At 34.8% G+C, this 17,631-nt stretch overlaps 1 protein-coding gene across 6 annotated transcripts in view; it reads right to left on the bottom strand.

Moving 5' to 3' along the window:
* Positions 1 to 3,858, bottom strand: part of LOC115219644 (histone-lysine N-methyltransferase NSD2) — a 141,246-nt gene extending 137,388 nt beyond the window's left edge. For 5 of the 6 annotated variants that reach the window (XM_036509695.1, XM_029789809.2, XM_029789814.2 and 2 more), the window contains exon 1: positions 3,706 to 3,858. The gene's annotated coding sequence lies outside the window, so the exon portion shown is untranslated. Of the gene's footprint in view, positions 1 to 1,930; positions 2,069 to 3,705 lie in introns of all 6 variants that reach the window. The other variant, XM_029789810.2, reaches the window with a different exon arrangement.
* Positions 3,859 to 17,631: the final 13,773 nt, after the last annotated feature.

Here is a 17,631-nt window from a genome sequence, read left to right as displayed (position 1 = left end):
GTAGATTCGAAATATTAGTTTCAAATTTTGGCACAGATATTACTACCAAATTTATTGATGGCCGCCCAATTTCCTTTATAATATATATATATATATATATATAATTAATTAAAATTAATTGGTTGGTGTTGAGTTTGATCTGAGAACATAATCTTTTGTGGAGAATGGCGATTTGACGTCTATATCTAGCATGTTGACTGTCCACTTTTTCGTGTTCAGTCCTTTATTGGTATATATATATATATATATATATATATATATATATATATATATATACACACACACACAAAATAGAACTAAGTCAACGAAAAAAATATAGTTGATACAACTAAATATCAAAAAATGCGAATCAGAAGTAGTGGAGCAATTACAATTAAATTGTTAACATAAACTAATTAGAGAGGAGGGGAGAAGACTAGATAACACTCAATTTAATATAGTTAAAACTCGAATAGGTAGTTGATCTTTGCTGTCATTATATGAGGAAATTATCTTTTTCCATAGAAACATTTAAAGACATAAAGAGAGGGTGGGGTGGTCGTAAACTTCGCAACTTTCCATCAACTTAGTAACCTCTAAGTCACTCATGATGGTCAACCTGCGGCCCGAGTGTCTTTCTGAGTGGTACGCCTACCGAAAAATTACCTTGAATTTTTCAGTAGTGTGTGGCCCGCCAGAATATGAAACTGTCTCATGGAGACCCGCTTCTCAAAAGTGGTTGTCCATGCCTGCTCAAAGTGATCAGTTTAGAACCGCTAGAAATAGGAACCAAATCTCTCCCACTCCATAAAAACCATAGTGTCTTTAAAACGTGGAAGGACACATTGAGATAGCAAGTCTGGAATACTTTTGCTCCTTTGATCATACGGTCAGCTCCATCAGAACTGACTTGGGGTTAAACAATTTCAAGACAAACCTAGCTAGACCCCGTTCCATCTTAACGCTAAGATAGTTAATGATCATGATTATTATTGTCGTTGTTATTCTTTCTCCCATAAAAACTAGTGAGTCTACAATTTAATACAATGCTACATTTTTTTTTTTTTTCCTTTTCTAATTTTGCCCTTTGAAAAGAAGCATTGTCGCTCAATTCCTTTGTACTACAAAGAGAGAGAGGTGGGAGAAAGAGAGAGAGTAATCAGTAGCCATGTTGGTTGAAGAGAGAAAGAGAGGACACAAATAGAGGGATTAAGAGAGTAAGGGGAGGAGAAATATAGAAAGGGTAAACGAGGAATGAGTAAAAGAAAAGGTGGGGGGAGGGTATAAAAGTTGAAGAAAAAAAGAGGAGGAAAGACAAAACAGAAAGAAAACGATTATTAAGCGGGGGGGTAAGAAAGGAGAGTAGAAGAAATAAGCTAATGAATGAGAGTAGGAGGGGTAAGAAGTAACGAGAGAAAAGAAGTAATAGCGCAGACGGAGTAGCAGGAAGAGTATATGTAATAACAACAGAGAGAGAGAAGCAAATTAGAGAGGGTGTGAGGAGGAAGGGTAAACGTTAGAATGAAAGACAAGTAAATGAGCGAGAGAGAGAGGGAGGGTGAAATAGAGGGAAAAGCAAATGAAGAGAGGGTGAAATAGAGGGAAAAGCAAATGAAGAGAGGGTGAAATAGAGGGAAAAGCAAATGAAGAGAGGGTGAAATAGAGGGAAAGGCAAATGAAGAGAGGGTGAAATAGAGGGAAAAGCAGATGAAGGGAGGGTGAAATAGAGGGAAAAGCAAATGAAATGAGGGTGAAATAGAGGGAAAAGCAAATGAAGGGAGGGTGAAATAGAGGGAAAAGCAAATGAAGAGAGGGTGAAGTAGAGGGAAAAGCAAATGAAGAGAGGGGGAAGTAGAGGGAAAAGCAAATGAAGATTGTAGTGAGAGGTGAGTTTAAGCAAAGAATATGGCGGCTACCACATTTCCTTCCTCCATTGGAGAAGCAAACATACAAACTACAGTAATTCAGACATGGCGACCATGTTTTTGTCGGTTGGGCTGAAAGCTGACAGGCTGGTTGGTTTGCATTGCTTTGATTCACTTCAAGCGAGCGATCAGAGAGAAAGAGAACGGACATTTGGTGGTTTTAACTGTGAAAAATTGAAAACTTATGTCAGTCAATAAATACAAAACGGGAAATTGAGAATTTAAATTTTAAAAAAAAATCAAACTTTTTTAAAGATTTAAACTTTAACTTATTATTATTAACAAATAAATTCTACAAATAAAGTGTTGATTTGAAATGAAATCTTTTATATCTGTTAATAATCGATTAGCTTAGTCTTTTTTCAACATTCTAGTTTCAGGACATAGGTTTGTTGTTATTTTAAATTTACGCGGTTAAAATACAAAAACAAACACCGAGGTGGTCGATTTTCAAAACAAGAAAATAAAAGCTGTTCGTTTCCTCTGCTTTCCAAATGTCGGCCTCGGTGTGCCGGCATCGCCATGACAGCAGTTTCGTAGGATCTGGAAAGCTATTGAATGGATTTGATAAAGAGTGGATAAAAGAATTTTTAATAAACTGGGATTTTAAATTTTTTAATGAAGTTAGACGAGAGAGAAAAGAACTAACTCAAAGAAATGAGCGAATGTGAGGAGAGGGAGTGAAAAGTAAAGAATTTAAATGAAATGAATAGTGAAAGCGGAGAAGAGGGGGGGGTAAAAATAGCTCTTCGTTTCGTTTACACTAACTAGGGCCACGTTTTACCATGTCCTTATTCTAACCGATATTCAATACCAAAAAAAATAAGAGAAATATTTAATACATCTACAGGAAATAAATCAAATATATAACTAAAAATGTCACGCATTTACTACAAAAATATAATGTAATATATACCGACAGCGTGAATTGTGTAAACATGAGGGCACGTATAAAATAAAAAACGCTGTGCTTGGGAAACGAAACGAAAATCAGTTTTATGTTCTTCATATAAAAAAGTGCTAAGTATTGATTTTAAAAAATTGGAAAGATATGATTTGAAAATCAAAAGAAAGTTTCAAAAAATAGTAAACTGAATAGAGAGTACATAAGAGGCATTAATAAAATTAAGTTGCAAGAGAGAAATAAAGACGAGGGAATTAAAAAGAGGGAAAATTGGGAGGATAGTTTTAGAAGTGGGGAGCAATTAGAAAGATAGAAACTGTTAATTAAAGTGGGAGGAATGCGAAGAGGTCGAAAAGAAATATGTGAAGAAAGATAAGATTAGATTAAGTAAGAGGAGGGTTAAAGGGATTACATACAGAGGGGGAAGAAAAGTGATGTGATATAGACATGGTAGGAGATAAAGAGTGGAAAGGGGAGGGAGCGATGGCAACAAAGACTAAGGGGAGATAATTGTGAAACCTGCTGATTATATTGGCAAGAAATATTAAAAATTTAGATGTATATTTAATATATAAAATATATTTAAAATAAGTATATGCTGTGTACACCCATCTAATAGATATTACAGCGATCACTTTAAAAATTGAATTAATTTTCAAGAAATATGTAATTTAATAACAAGCTGTAAAATAAAAAGATTTAATAATTTACATCAGTAATGATGTGAATATGACGCGCATGAACATGTCTGTGTGTCTATGATGGTGATTAAAAAGTAGCGACATAAGGTTAAGACTATAGACATATATCTACATATCATCTGTATAAACATACATGTTTGCATGTATTACATATATATATACGTATGCATGTATATGTGTATATATGATTACTCACTTGAGTTGGCTCTATATTGTATTTATACTGGCTTCCTCCTCCGACCATGGTATATATATATGTGTATGTATATACTCTTTAAAGAGAGAAAAACCACAGTGAGCCGCAGCAAAGCAGAGGCCTCCACCGTCTGCACTGAAACTGTGTAGGGCGGGAAAGCCAGTTCAAATCCGATTGGCTGACACTGACAATAAACTAAATATAAACTAAATAACTAAAAATCTTTTAACGTCCGGTAAGTGCTCCACTGGCCATGGGGCACCCCGCTTAACAGAGATAACAACTTCATCTTGCTCCTTCCTAGTCTCTCCGCTTGCAATTATATGAAACATTAAAAAATATGTTTTCATCTATACTTATTTATAATTATCAATCATGCGGAAGGAATAAATCCAAGCCATTTTACCTTATGTATTCTCCTCTCTTGATTATCGATCAGTGTCACGCTGCTCATCCGAGACGTGAAATGAGGGAGTTAATGAAATAATTTCTACTTAGTTACGAAAGAGATATAGCACATCCTAATGACTTACTGGCATTCTGCGTGAGTGTATATATATATATATACACCGACATGTCAAGTGGTGGCAATGTTTCGTTTGACGAAAGCCTAGGGATTGAAACTGGCTCATAAGTTTACGATGTAATGAACAAGATGTTGAAAGAATTGCACAAGGAATTTTGCGAACACGGATGAATAATACTTTACATACTGTACGGGTTTTATCATCTTTATTATAAACTGAAAACTTCATTAACCATTACTCCGAGTTACACAATTCGTGTACGTGAGGAATGAAGACGTTCGACTTGCTAGAAATATCAGCCAAATCTCCCTCTAATTACGTAAAGGCAGTGTAAAGTAGTACTCAACATGCTCCTAAAAAGATGTGATAGTCATAGTTGAAATGTCTTTAATCAAGGATTAGCTTGATCTTGGTTAATAATACAGCTAAACTATTTCTCTTCACATACGAGACGCGAGCCATGTGGCCACTCGTACTGCTAAAAATAAGAGCGAAACCTTATTGTCTTAAGCAAACGACATTAAATCACAGTCTTACAAAGCCCTTCGAGATGAAAGGGATGATCACAACTGGAATGCTTTTTATATTTATTACTCATTGAGGGATGAAAGGCTGCACCCGTGACCCATTTCGGGGGGGCCTCGATAACTAATGGGAGGTAAGGGTGACGGTAACCTCGACCGGAGGAGACGTAACCTAAATTTCTTGTCAGAGACTGTACCTCACCAGTCTACTAGGATCACAGGTCTACTAGATTAGGGTTAATCAACGTCTATTGAATAACGCATAAACTTTAATCATTTCATCATCCCTATAAATCTTAGTTCTGATGTCTTAGAAATGAACGGGTTTTTGCATTTCATTCATTCCTCGCGGGTCGATAAAATTGGTACCAGTAACTGACTGCAGTCTGTACTTTTAGTTATATACCCGTTACCTTCTTAGAAGGTCCTAGGCCAAGGTAATGATACTAACGCTGTAAAACAATGCAATAGCTTCTGGGAAAGGCATGAACATCACAATAACTCATTTGTCCCTCGTAGTAAAAAAATATCGTTATGTCTTTTCTCCCTCCCTTCCACCCATGAAATAATCCAGAGTTCAAATCCAGTTAAAGGAAACATTCATGTGGATTAAAGGTGGCGAGCTAACAAAATCACTCAAATCCCTTGAGTTCAACTTTTTTTCATCGGGGTCGATAAAACGAAGTACCAGATAGAATCGATTAATCCTCTTTCCTAATAGAAAAAAAAAAAAGATGCTGGCATTATGCCTAAATTAAAAATCATTATTAAAATGAGTCCGACTTTGTGTCAATCCAGTCTACCTCAGGGATCTGTGAATAATTTGACTTATAAATAATGAACAATATATTAGGACCAAACAAGACCCGTTTTATCTGTCATGACAAATATGTGGGGGCTTTATACCTATGCAGCGAAATGTAAAAAATTCGGGAGTTTGGATATTAGATTTTATTTATAAGCATGTCCCTAGGGAAAAAGAGTTACAATATATATATATATATATATATATGTATGTGTGTGTGTGCGTGTGTGTATATCTATGCAAACACGTATACATTTGTACACACACTCATATAAAACACCTGAATAAAATTCACATATATATATATATATATATAACGTTAAACTACATCTTAACGCAGAAATCCACAAGAGTGCTCCATAAACTAGGTTTAGAGCGATATAGAACGTTGACTAAATCCAAAAAATGATGGATATTTACATGCATATACATATATTTGCACACACACATATATGGGTCAAAATACTAAAATCAAGTGAAACTGGTGGTGGGCTTGAGTAGGAAAAACTTGTATTTATTGGTGGAGTTTAAAGTTTCTGAAGTTTCTATGGCGTTAGAAACTCTGCCATCGACATAAAGACTTTAATAAACCTTAAACTTTACCCAGAATTACACAACACATATAATTCCGCCCTATATTGTTATAATATAATTATATTAATTATGATACATTATAATTTGTCATAGCAGGACTAATGCACAGGATCGATATTAAAAGAGAAAAATTTCTGAAAGTGTGTCAGATTAAGTCTGAGAGAAGTTTTAACATTTTCTACCAAAAATATCCTGTGATAACAACCTAACATTGTTTCTTTATTGTTTTTGTTTATACTGTGTATATACACTCATAGGTGTTCATAGAATTATAACAGCAGTTCTATATACACAGTAATAGATAGATTGATTGATTGATTGATACCACAAGCATTGATCTACAGCTCCCCCTTTTCTGTATGTGTATTCATATACATGGATAAATATATATATATATATATATATATATATATATATATAACTATGCATACATATCTCTATACACACATAAAGATAGCATTATTACATGTTATTACATAACATGTAATATCATCTCATTTAAAATTAATTTTGAGTAGTTGATTTGAGACAATTGATCAAGGCCTGACTAAAGAGCACTTTAGCAAAACAAACATGTAGGCATGTCTGTATGCATACATATATATATATATATATGTGTGTGTACACTGACTAGAAACTTGCCATGAAACTGCAAGCCCTTGCGTCACGCCTATAGTAAAGTCAGCAAATAAAAGTTTATCTATGGTATACATTTTCTCTCTTTCTCTCAATGTATGCACACACACACACACACACACACGCGCATATAAGCACGTAGGTGCAAAATGAGGTGGAGAAAATAGTACTCGAATACCAAAGGTAGAGTACAGTATTATTTTATTGAAGCTGAAAGAACTTCACAAACTGAAGTTTTCCCAGCTTCAGTAAAATGTGTGAATGTATGTGTAGGGATGGATATATATATAACACCAGGCTGGTGCATTTTAAGACTGGTCTAATTGACTTCGTTTTACCTTCTAAGTGTATATATTACACCATATTCTATTCTGCTATATAAGCTAAGATACAAATATAGTGAGCTGAGCCCTTGTACACACACACACACACACATACAATACACTCATATATGCATTTGTGAGTGTTGCCAATGGCTATATATATAAACATATATTATACACTCTTAGTTATAAATCATAGGTTTATTTAACCCAAAGACAGTCATGATGGAGCTGACCTAAGATCAAATGCGATCTCGCTATGGCCTTCCTCCTTTTCTTTCCCTTTTTTTTTTTTGTGTGTGTGTGTGTGTATAATGTGATCTGAACAGTTCGAGCGGCCCACACACAAATCCCCTTGGTGAAGTAGCAAACACAATTGTCTCCATCTTGTGTGTATATATATATGTGTGTGTGTGTGTTATATATATATATATATATATGTACACACTCACACAGATGTGTGTATGTACGTGTACGAATGGCAAACTGCGGCTTGCCTGATAAGCTGTCTCATGCGGCCCGCTTCTTCGAAAAAAAATGTTACCCATGCCCCCGATGTAGTATGTGTAATGCATATATATACGCTCATATAAATACCCATTTGTAAAAGAATATTTGTGTGTGTGTATGTATATAATGCAGGAATAATATATGCATATGTATGTATATTTTTATACATACTCGTATATAAAATTATCTACGTTAAAATATATACGTATAAAAATTAAATTCTACATTTTTTGTTTTCATGTGTGTGTATATATAAAATACACTGATACAATGACCCTTAATCGCTTGCTGTTGTTATTGAGAAGAGTGATTTAATAATAGAAGCGATGCAACATTTTCTTTTCCTATTTTTGTCCATGTGGTTTAACACCCACCATCGCCATCATCATCATCAACAACACCACAAAATGAACCAGGTCTGTGCGGTCGCTTAACCTGCAGAAATAGCAACGAAACCTCCCTTAAATCACTCCCTATCGTGTTTTTAAAATACATTACAGAATGTGGGCCCTATAAACACAATTTCTAAAGCAAACAAAAAGGCGGGACAGTCATAGTTGGAAGATCATTGATCATATGTTTTGCTCCCTCGGATTTAACCTGGGATTAAACAACAATATCCACGAGGTCGCTCCGTTTGCTAGAAATAGCAGTCAAGTTAACCCTCAAATCACGCCTGTACTGACTGTTAGGGGGGGGGGACACGAATATAATTGCGAGCTCCCTGCAGTAGAAAAAAGACAGGATGGTCACAGCTAGAATGGCTTTGATCATTGGTATACTTGATCAGAGCTCAACAATAACAACAACAACAACCACCCTAGCAACTACTTAATTAATTGCCTAACATTTTTCTTATAAAATCAATATTGATTCAATTAAGGGGGAAGAAGATAAAACATTTAATTTTAAACTTCCCACAGTTTCGGAGCAAAACACCATCAAATAAATTTTTGTTTATCACTTTGAGTCAGAAACGATAATAGATTTCTTTTCCACTCTTCATCATTTGAATCCTTTCTAAGAGAGAAGTCGAGTTAATTGGCTCTAGTATATACATCTAGTCATTTCTGTTATTTGTTTTAATGCCCTGGATAGATAGATAGATAGATAGATAGATAGATAGATGGAAAGCAAGGTCGACCTGAGCCGTATTTGAACTCAAAATGTTTGAGTTGAATGAAACTTAAATAAATAAACACTTTAAGATGGTTCTTTATGGCAATAATAATTGATGGGGAATATTTGGTTGTTATCGTAAAAGAGTCGTTATTAATGGGTGAAGATGGTGGAAATATATGATGTGTTGACGTTCATGTCTTCTACAAGGTCATTAATGACGTATGCAATATATAGCAACTGGAAAAAAATATATGTATGAAGAAATGGCTTTAACTAGAAATCGAAATGGTAACTCAGCTATTCTCGTTACTACCATCGATGCTAACGTGTGAAGCTTCTATGCGGTTGCTCGGTGCTAGAGATAGCAGCCAAAATCTCCCTCAGTCACACCCTACGTGTCAAGAAACGAAGGACACTTTGCAATATAGTCCCAGATATAGACAACTGGGTGATCGTGGATGGAACGCCTTTGATCTGATCTGAAGTTCTGTTCAATTAGGGATGATAACCTGGAGCTAAACAACATTACCATTTGAAAATATATATATATATATATATATATATATATATATATATATATATATATATATATATATATATATATATATATATATATATATAACAAGGGGGGGAAAAAGAGCTTAATATAGTTTTTATTTTTATTTTAACAGTTCGGGTATATTTCTTTAAATATCGAAAATAACTTCCAAGAGATAATCGAATAAATAAATAAATAAATTAGATCAGTGCTTAATAAGTTGGTCACACGGTGTCATTATATAAATCAAAGTGTGCTTTTCAAAAAGATAAAAACATGGTGGCCGTCTCTATTACCCAAAACTCTACCATGGTGCTTTGGGGATTTAACTAATTTTTCAAATCCCTACGCCTTTTCCTGTTTTGTTTTTATCCATTGACGACACCGACACCCCCATACGCCATATGCTTTTTGAAAATATGTAGCACAAATTATTAAACTTTACTTCTTAGAAGCTTTATTTATTATTATTTTTATTATTCATATTCATTTCATCAAAATGTTCCAAGCCAACTGAAGTGTTATGGGTGATTAAGTGACACTCAACTGGGTGCCGTAAATCATCATTACACTGACAATATTATACCCTCACCACATCTTAAATACTGCAGGAAAACATTGTTATTTTTAAAACAACACTAATAATGGGTTATTGATATATAAAAGCGTGAATATATATATATATATATATATATATATATATATATATACATACATATATATAGTCACCATGTGCATATGTGTTTGTATCTATATATATACACACACACATGCATGTGGACGGGTGAAGGTTAATTGAGATTAGGGTTTTTAGCACAAGTATATAATGACTTTTCCGTTCTTACATACACTCGCGTGCATGTACATATATATGTGTGTACGTATACATACATACATACACACATTTAATTAATCAATGTCGTCATTTTGATAAGTATTAAATTAAGACAATCCCGTTAGGTCATCTATAATATATAAATGTGACATGCAAATATGTATGTCATAGTCACACAAAGACATTTGCATTTATATACACATCCATACGTGCATAGAAATGTAAATAAATATATATACACATTGCATATGTGCAAACATTATTGGATGAAAATACACATCTTCCTAGATGCAAGCACATTCATGTGTACGAACAGAGATACACTGTCCCAAAAGTCTTTCAGCTTATCGAATATACAGTATATTTGCACACAGCCTTAGTTTAAAAGGCATACATACATACATGCATGCTTACATATATACATACATACAATTACATGTGTGTGTATATAGGGGTGGGTGCTTAAACGTGGCGAAATATGTCGCTCAGGTGTGTATACTAGATATACACATTATTTATAAAAAGCCTAAATACATACACATATATGCATGTGTATATGTATGTGTGTATATATATATATATATATATATATATATATATATATACATACACATATATGCATGTGTATATGTATGTGTGTATATATATATATATATATATATATATATATATATATATATATATATATAGTCACATTCCTATCTGCTGACTAACACCATTAAAATACATAGATATGTATATACGTACACACACACACACATAAGTATATATATATATATATTAATGGTGTTAGCCAGAAGGTAGGAATAGGACCAAGATCTTCTCAAGCCTTCTGACACGTGTCATATTCATGAAATTCATGTTCAGTTTAGCTGCAAGTCGATGATTGGGCATTTTGCTTTGTGGATGTTTGCAAGGTGAAACAAAATGGCTGGTGAAAGGACGCGTGTTGACTAAAGTACTTTTAGCTACAGGTTCGCTCAATCGAACCCGGGATTAAACAACCACAATGCTACCTTGTCTTTTCTCATTCTTTCATTCTTATGCTACAAAGGACAAAGCTCAAAATGTTAAATTCTAAATTTATCCCTGTTTAATCAAGGCTAACTTTAGATAAACAATTTATCCAAGGAATTATATGCTTTAAAATTTTTCTCAAGAATTTAAGCTACCAAGTTCAAATATAACATCTGAAAATCTCAAGATAGCCTATAAGCTGTTACTGCTATTTTTGTTGTTTTAGCAATGTCACAGCCTTCTTGTATGAACCGTTACTGCTGAAGCATTGAATATATCCTAGCACAGTGGTTCTTAACTGGAGTCCATATGACCTCTCAGGGTCCATATAAGATTTTGGGGGCTCCATGCAAGCAAAATAGTAAACTGAGGATCCACAATAGTTTTGATTCAGATGCATTTATTGCAAGAAACACCTGAGATTTTTTATTAAACATGTTAAATAGTTCAATCTACACAACTTAATGTAGGAAAAGAAAATAGAAATTTTGTATCAAGTGGCAAGGGGTCCACCAAAATAAAATAGTAATCAAAGCAGTCCATAGATTAAAATGGGTTGAGAACCAACCACTGCCCTAACGAAATACCCATCTGCATCTGTCACTTAGTGGCGTAACTAAGATGGGCCAGGTAGCAGGGTATGTGATGTGTCCTAAGTACCAATTTGTATCATTGAATCAGGGTAGTCTCAAGTGGGTTAATATCAAAAGAATTAAACTTGCTACCACTAGGGGGTGGTAGGGGTGGTCTGTCCCGGGTGGCACTTTTAAGTGGGGGTGTCGCTTTTTTGGGTCTGCTGCAGGCAATATGTATTTTTTTGTGGGGTCCGAGGGTGACAAATGGAAGGGCTACCCCCAGGCAGCACACACTCTAGCTATGCTAGTGTTAGCTACATAAATGATAATCAGGTTTCTTGCTCTGCAGTAGTTTATATTTTTTATTGTGCCTACTTGGAAAACATAGATCCTGAGCCTTTTTTTCAAGTGTTATTCTCTTTTACTTGTTTCAGTCATTTGACTGTGGCCATGCTGGAGCACCGCCTTTAGTCTTTGGCAAACCGCTAAGTTATGGGGACGTAAACACACCAGCATCAGTTGTCAAGCAATGCTAGGGGGACAAACACAGACACACAAACATATATACACACACACACACATATATATATATATCTTTATATACATATATATACGACGGGCTTCTTTCAGTTTCCGTCTACCAATCCACTCAGAAGGCTTTGGTTGGCCCGAGGCTATAGTAGAAGATACTTGCCCAAGGTGCCACACAGTGGGACTGAACCCTGAACTAAACACATCTCTACAGTTTGTCAATTGACTAATCATTTATTTGGGGTTTGCCTATGGAAGAGTTTGCTTTTCTAAAATTTTCCCCAGTTAAAATGCTTTTTGTTAATTACCCTCTTTTTGTTGTTGTTGTTTTTAGCTTTTTTAGCTATCTTTGTGTTTTCTGGTGGTATTATGTTTTATCTTTTGGTCAGAAGGGAAAGGTAGGGACCACAATACTTCAGAAGGCCTCTGAGGTTAATGAGAGGGAAGGAGGGAGAAAGTTGTTCTTAAACCAGAGATCTGGCCTGAATGCTGGACTCTATTAAAGGCACCCTAAGTGCCAGTTAAACCAGATGACAGATTGTGCCTATCAATCAAGTAGTCTGAAGTGGGACTTGACGCAGGATGCAAAGGTCTTGTGCAAATACCACAAGACAGCCTGTTTGGTGCTGTCCACTGTTTTAGACTGGTACTTTATTTATTGACCCTGAAAGGATGAAAGGTAAAGTTTCTGGTTTGAAGATATATTCCCATCCCTCTCTCTCCCATTTGTCTCAAAGGTCCCGGAAGAAGTTGTGAGCATTACCCTTCTTGAGTAAAAGATAAAATAACCCATTAGCTGACATTTTTTATTGAGCAGCTTCTCTCTCTCTCTTTGTTTCTTTCTGTCTGTCTATCTGACTCTCCCTCTCTCTCCTCTCATTCTCTCATTTTTATACTTTAGTATTACTATGGAACCTGGTTGTCATAAATATGTTTGAACTGTTTCCATTTAAACTAACAGAAAGAATCAATAAACAGCAAAGGTTATATCATCATCATCCTGACATTCTTTTAAAATGAAGGTGAGATAGGTAAAGTGTTTTTGGTGTCAACGGAGGACAGAAGCAGGTACAACTTGCTTGAATAGAAGATATGTTCTGATGATTCAGAATACTCTTGAAAAAGTAAAATACCATATTTGCTTGAGTACAATGCAATTTTAACACTAGAAGGACCAATTGCATCAGCTAACACAATTTCCTTCTTTAAATGTTCATAACTTATAACCAATTGTTGAAATTTATTTCATGGTGCATAACTTTTCATGTTTTTATGTCATCTATACATACTATGCATTATATGAAGATTGTTAGGATTGGGGGGAAAAAATAGGCCTTATACTACCTACAAGAACCATGCATGTCACTTGATGCATGATGAGTTTTTGTTATTTGTCCACACTTTTATGTATAAATACATTTTAAATTGTTTCGCTGCCATTTGTAAAAACATACTTGATTTCTGTTTGCTGTCTTGCTTGTTCTCTTACACTCATTTACCAATAGTGAGATGAGTGTAACCATTGTGCTTGCAGGCTTTGATCTATATGTTGGGCAGCAGGGTCACATGTGCTCTCATTGCTAAGGACACAGACTTTGTTGTCATCAGACACTGGTGGACTACCTATCGTATAGGGAGAATTCACAAAAAAAAACAAGACGAAGACAGGTGGTGTAGAAAACAAACACATGTATTTGTATAACGCTCGGGAATTGAAAAAATCTTTAATGTTTTGAGCCTACACTCTTCCACAGAAAGGAACAAGAAGAGAAAAAAATGTGTGTATTTGGAACATAAATTTACTTGAACTTTTAGAGAAAGGTTTAATTCTAGGTCCTTTTGAAATTGAAAGTTTGTATTCATAGAATCTGGGGTGGTCTTAGGTGGTTTGGTATCAAAGAGTTAAATGCTGATTTCCAGTTTCGCTTGTGCATGGATTTGATGTTTAATTTTAGAAAAAAATGGAGGATTATATTTATTATTTACTTTTGTGAAGTAAAAGTGTGTCACTATCTTTAAAAGCTTATGAAGAATTGGGCTATAGACATAACACAGCTTCAATGACAGGATATGAGTGTTTGACCTCGCAACAAGGTTAGTTCACAAACACACAAAGTTGCAAGAACATAGATAATTGATTAAAGAAGTGTTTGATAAGCATTCTAAGTGTGGACATCTTGTTTTTTTTTTATTGTAGGGTATGACTGTTCTTAGATTTATGATCAGAAGGTAATCTCCATCTTACAGTCTGAACTGAAATAAAACTACAGGGAATAAAGTTATAGTTTTTGCTAAAGGAAAAAAAATGTTACATTTTCTTTAAATATCATAATTAATAGTTGAAGCAATTAATTACATTTCATACTATATATTTATTGAAATACACTGCCTTTGATTCAATTAATTTTCAAAATAATGATGAATTTAATGAAATAACTGTTATCATTAAGTTAGTGATTGGAACATAAATTAACATGAAATTTTGATGCATGGTTTGAATTTAGGTCATTTTAAAACAGGTAGTTTGTATCATAGAACCAGGGATGATTTCATGTGGGTAGGTATCAAAAGAGTTAAACAATATTTTAAGTCATTTAATAATTGATAATTCAGGAATTTTATATGATAACGCAATATATAAAATGGCATTACATATACATGTGGAGGCACAATGGCCCAGTTGTTAGGGCAGCGGACTCATGGTCAGAGGACCGCGGTTTCGATTCCCGGACCGGGCGTTGTGTGTGTTTATTGAGCGAAAACACCTAAAGCTCCATGAGGCTCCGGTAGGAGGTGGTAGCGACCTCTGTTGTACTCTTTCGCCCCAAATTTCTTTCACTCTTTCTTCCTGTTTCTTAAGTAACGCTGTGATGGACAGCTGGGGGTAACACATACGCCATAGAAACCGGGCCCATGACCCTGGCTAGGCTTGGAAAGGGTGCATAAAAAAAAATTTTTTAATTACATATACATGAAAAAAAAGAAACTGTTTTATTTAACACACAAATTTCCAGCATTGCAAGAAGGCTTGTATTCCAGAAACTTTACTGTTTAATGTGGAATTAGAGGTGTTAACCGTTTTACTATGGAAATCAGATACATCAACTCAAAATTTCATCACCCTTAACTGCAGAAAGCAGTTTTATATACTAGTCTGTCTTTTGTTGAGGAATGTCATGTTCAAAACTATTTTTTGATGAGATATGTCAAGTTTATTGAAACAACTTGACTCACAGAAAATATTAATTGTATTTTTTGGTAGAATAGTCATTGATAAATAGTATCATTTGGTGTATTCTGTGTTGCATTCATAATGCCCATACTAATACTGGTATTATTATCTCATATGTTTTTAGTAACCTAGAATATTTGCCTTTGGATATATATAATAGTTGAATAAATAGAACAGCATTCAAGAGATAGTAATACAATGGCAATTGTATCATTTTTCCTAAATTCTTTAACTTTTTACCATTCATATTTCTTTGTCTAATGTAATGCTCATTTATTAACATTATTTTGAATTAATCATGCATTATCTTGTAGCTTTGAGATTTTAATGATTTAACTGTTTCTTTTTAGAATAATATTGTAGGATAAGTGTGAGAGGTTGGAGCTGGCCTGTTTAAATGCTAAAGGGTTAAAAGATGCATGGTGTTCATTAAATGAATATTTTAAGTATATTAATCAAGTTTTGTGGCCATTTAGCATTCAAATCAACTCTGACTCACCAGGTCTGTAATCAAAGATTTTTCAGCAACGAATATTTTGTTTTTATTTTCAGGTATAATGTATCAGGCGGCGAGCTGGCAGAAACGTTAGCACGTCGGGCGAAATGCTTAGCGGTATTACGTCTGCCGTTACGTTCTGAGTTCAAGTTCCGCCGAGGTTGACTTTACCTTTCATCCTTTCGGGGTCGATAAATTAAGTACCAGTTACGCACTGGGGTCGATGTAATCGACTTAATACCTATGTCTGTCCTTGTTTGTTCCCTCTATGTTTAGCCCCTTGTGGGTAATAAAGAAATAGGTATAATGTATCAGTAACTACATTTATCAAATCAAATGTGTCTTACCTTATATTTTATTTTTTTTAAGACAGTAGAATGTGATTTATGGAAAGTTTAGCTGTTATTTTTTTTAGTATAGTAATCCTTCTTTGATTTGTATAAATGCTCTTTCTTTCAGCATATTTGATAATGTGGAGTGGTGTTTATTGCAATTCTCATATTTTAAGCAAATGAAAGTAAAATTGATCTTGGTAGAATTTGATTTCAAAATGCTAAGTTCTGTAATTAAATGCTACTGGTATTTGGTTGATTTACAGCACTTTATTCTTGAGCAAAGCACTTTATTTCACGTTACTCCAGTTCACTCAGCTGTAGAAATGAGTTGCGACGTCACTGGTGCCAAGCTGTATCGACCTTTGTCTTTCCCTTGGATAACACTGGTGGCGTGGAGAGGGGAGGCTGGTATGCATGGCGACTGCTGGTCTTCCATAAACAACCTTGCCCGGACTTGTGTCTAGGAGGGTAACTTTCTAGGTGCAATCCCATGGTCATTCATGACCGAAGGGGGTCTTTACCCTTACAGCTGAAAGCAGCTAATTATCCCAATATTCTTATTTTGATTTCTTTCTTAGATTGGCACAAGGGTTCCACATTTCTTAAGATGTACTGATGATTGAAAGGACCCCACACTACATGATTCATATTTATAATACCCACCCAGGGTGGAGAACAAAAAGTAAAGCTGATCCCTGAGAGAGAAATTGTTCTCAAATTATAGAAGGATGGAATTACTTGCACAGGAATGGTAGTGTGGTGAGAAGTTTGCTTCCCAACCATGTGGTTTCAGGTTCAGTCCCACTGCATGGCATCTTGGGAGTGGATTTGATGGAAACTGAAAGAAGCCAGTCAGATATGTGCATTTGTGTGTGTTAGTGTCTCCTTGTCTTGACAATGCATAATATTTATAAATGAATGTTGCTGTCATTGAAGCCATGTCCTTCATTTCCAGTTTCCCATGAAAACACACACTTGGTCAGGGGACAATATTACTTTACTTGGGAACAAAAGAGGGTTGATGGTAGAAAGGGCATGGCATCCAGTCATAGAAAATCCACTTCAATAAATTCCATCTGACATATACAAACATGGAAAAGTGGACATTAAAATGACAATGAGGATGGTCTTAATTTTAGAATAAGTACACCGCATCCCTTAAGAAGAAGTGATTAAAAAGGTTGGCAACTGAAAGGGCATATGGCCATAAAAAAAACTGTCTCAGAAAAACCATAGGCCAGCATGGAAAAGATGATGATGATGATAATGATGACAGAGGGATGAAACTGAAATACCTATTTAACATTTAATCTATTACCAACTTTT

This window comes from Octopus sinensis, linkage group LG15 (genome assembly GCF_006345805.1).
Source record: "Octopus sinensis linkage group LG15, ASM634580v1, whole genome shotgun sequence".
NCBI lineage: Eukaryota > Metazoa > Mollusca > Cephalopoda > Octopoda > Octopodidae > Octopus > Octopus sinensis.
The sequence above is the reverse complement of the archived record's forward strand: the minus strand, read 5'-3'. Positions and strand labels throughout refer to the sequence as shown.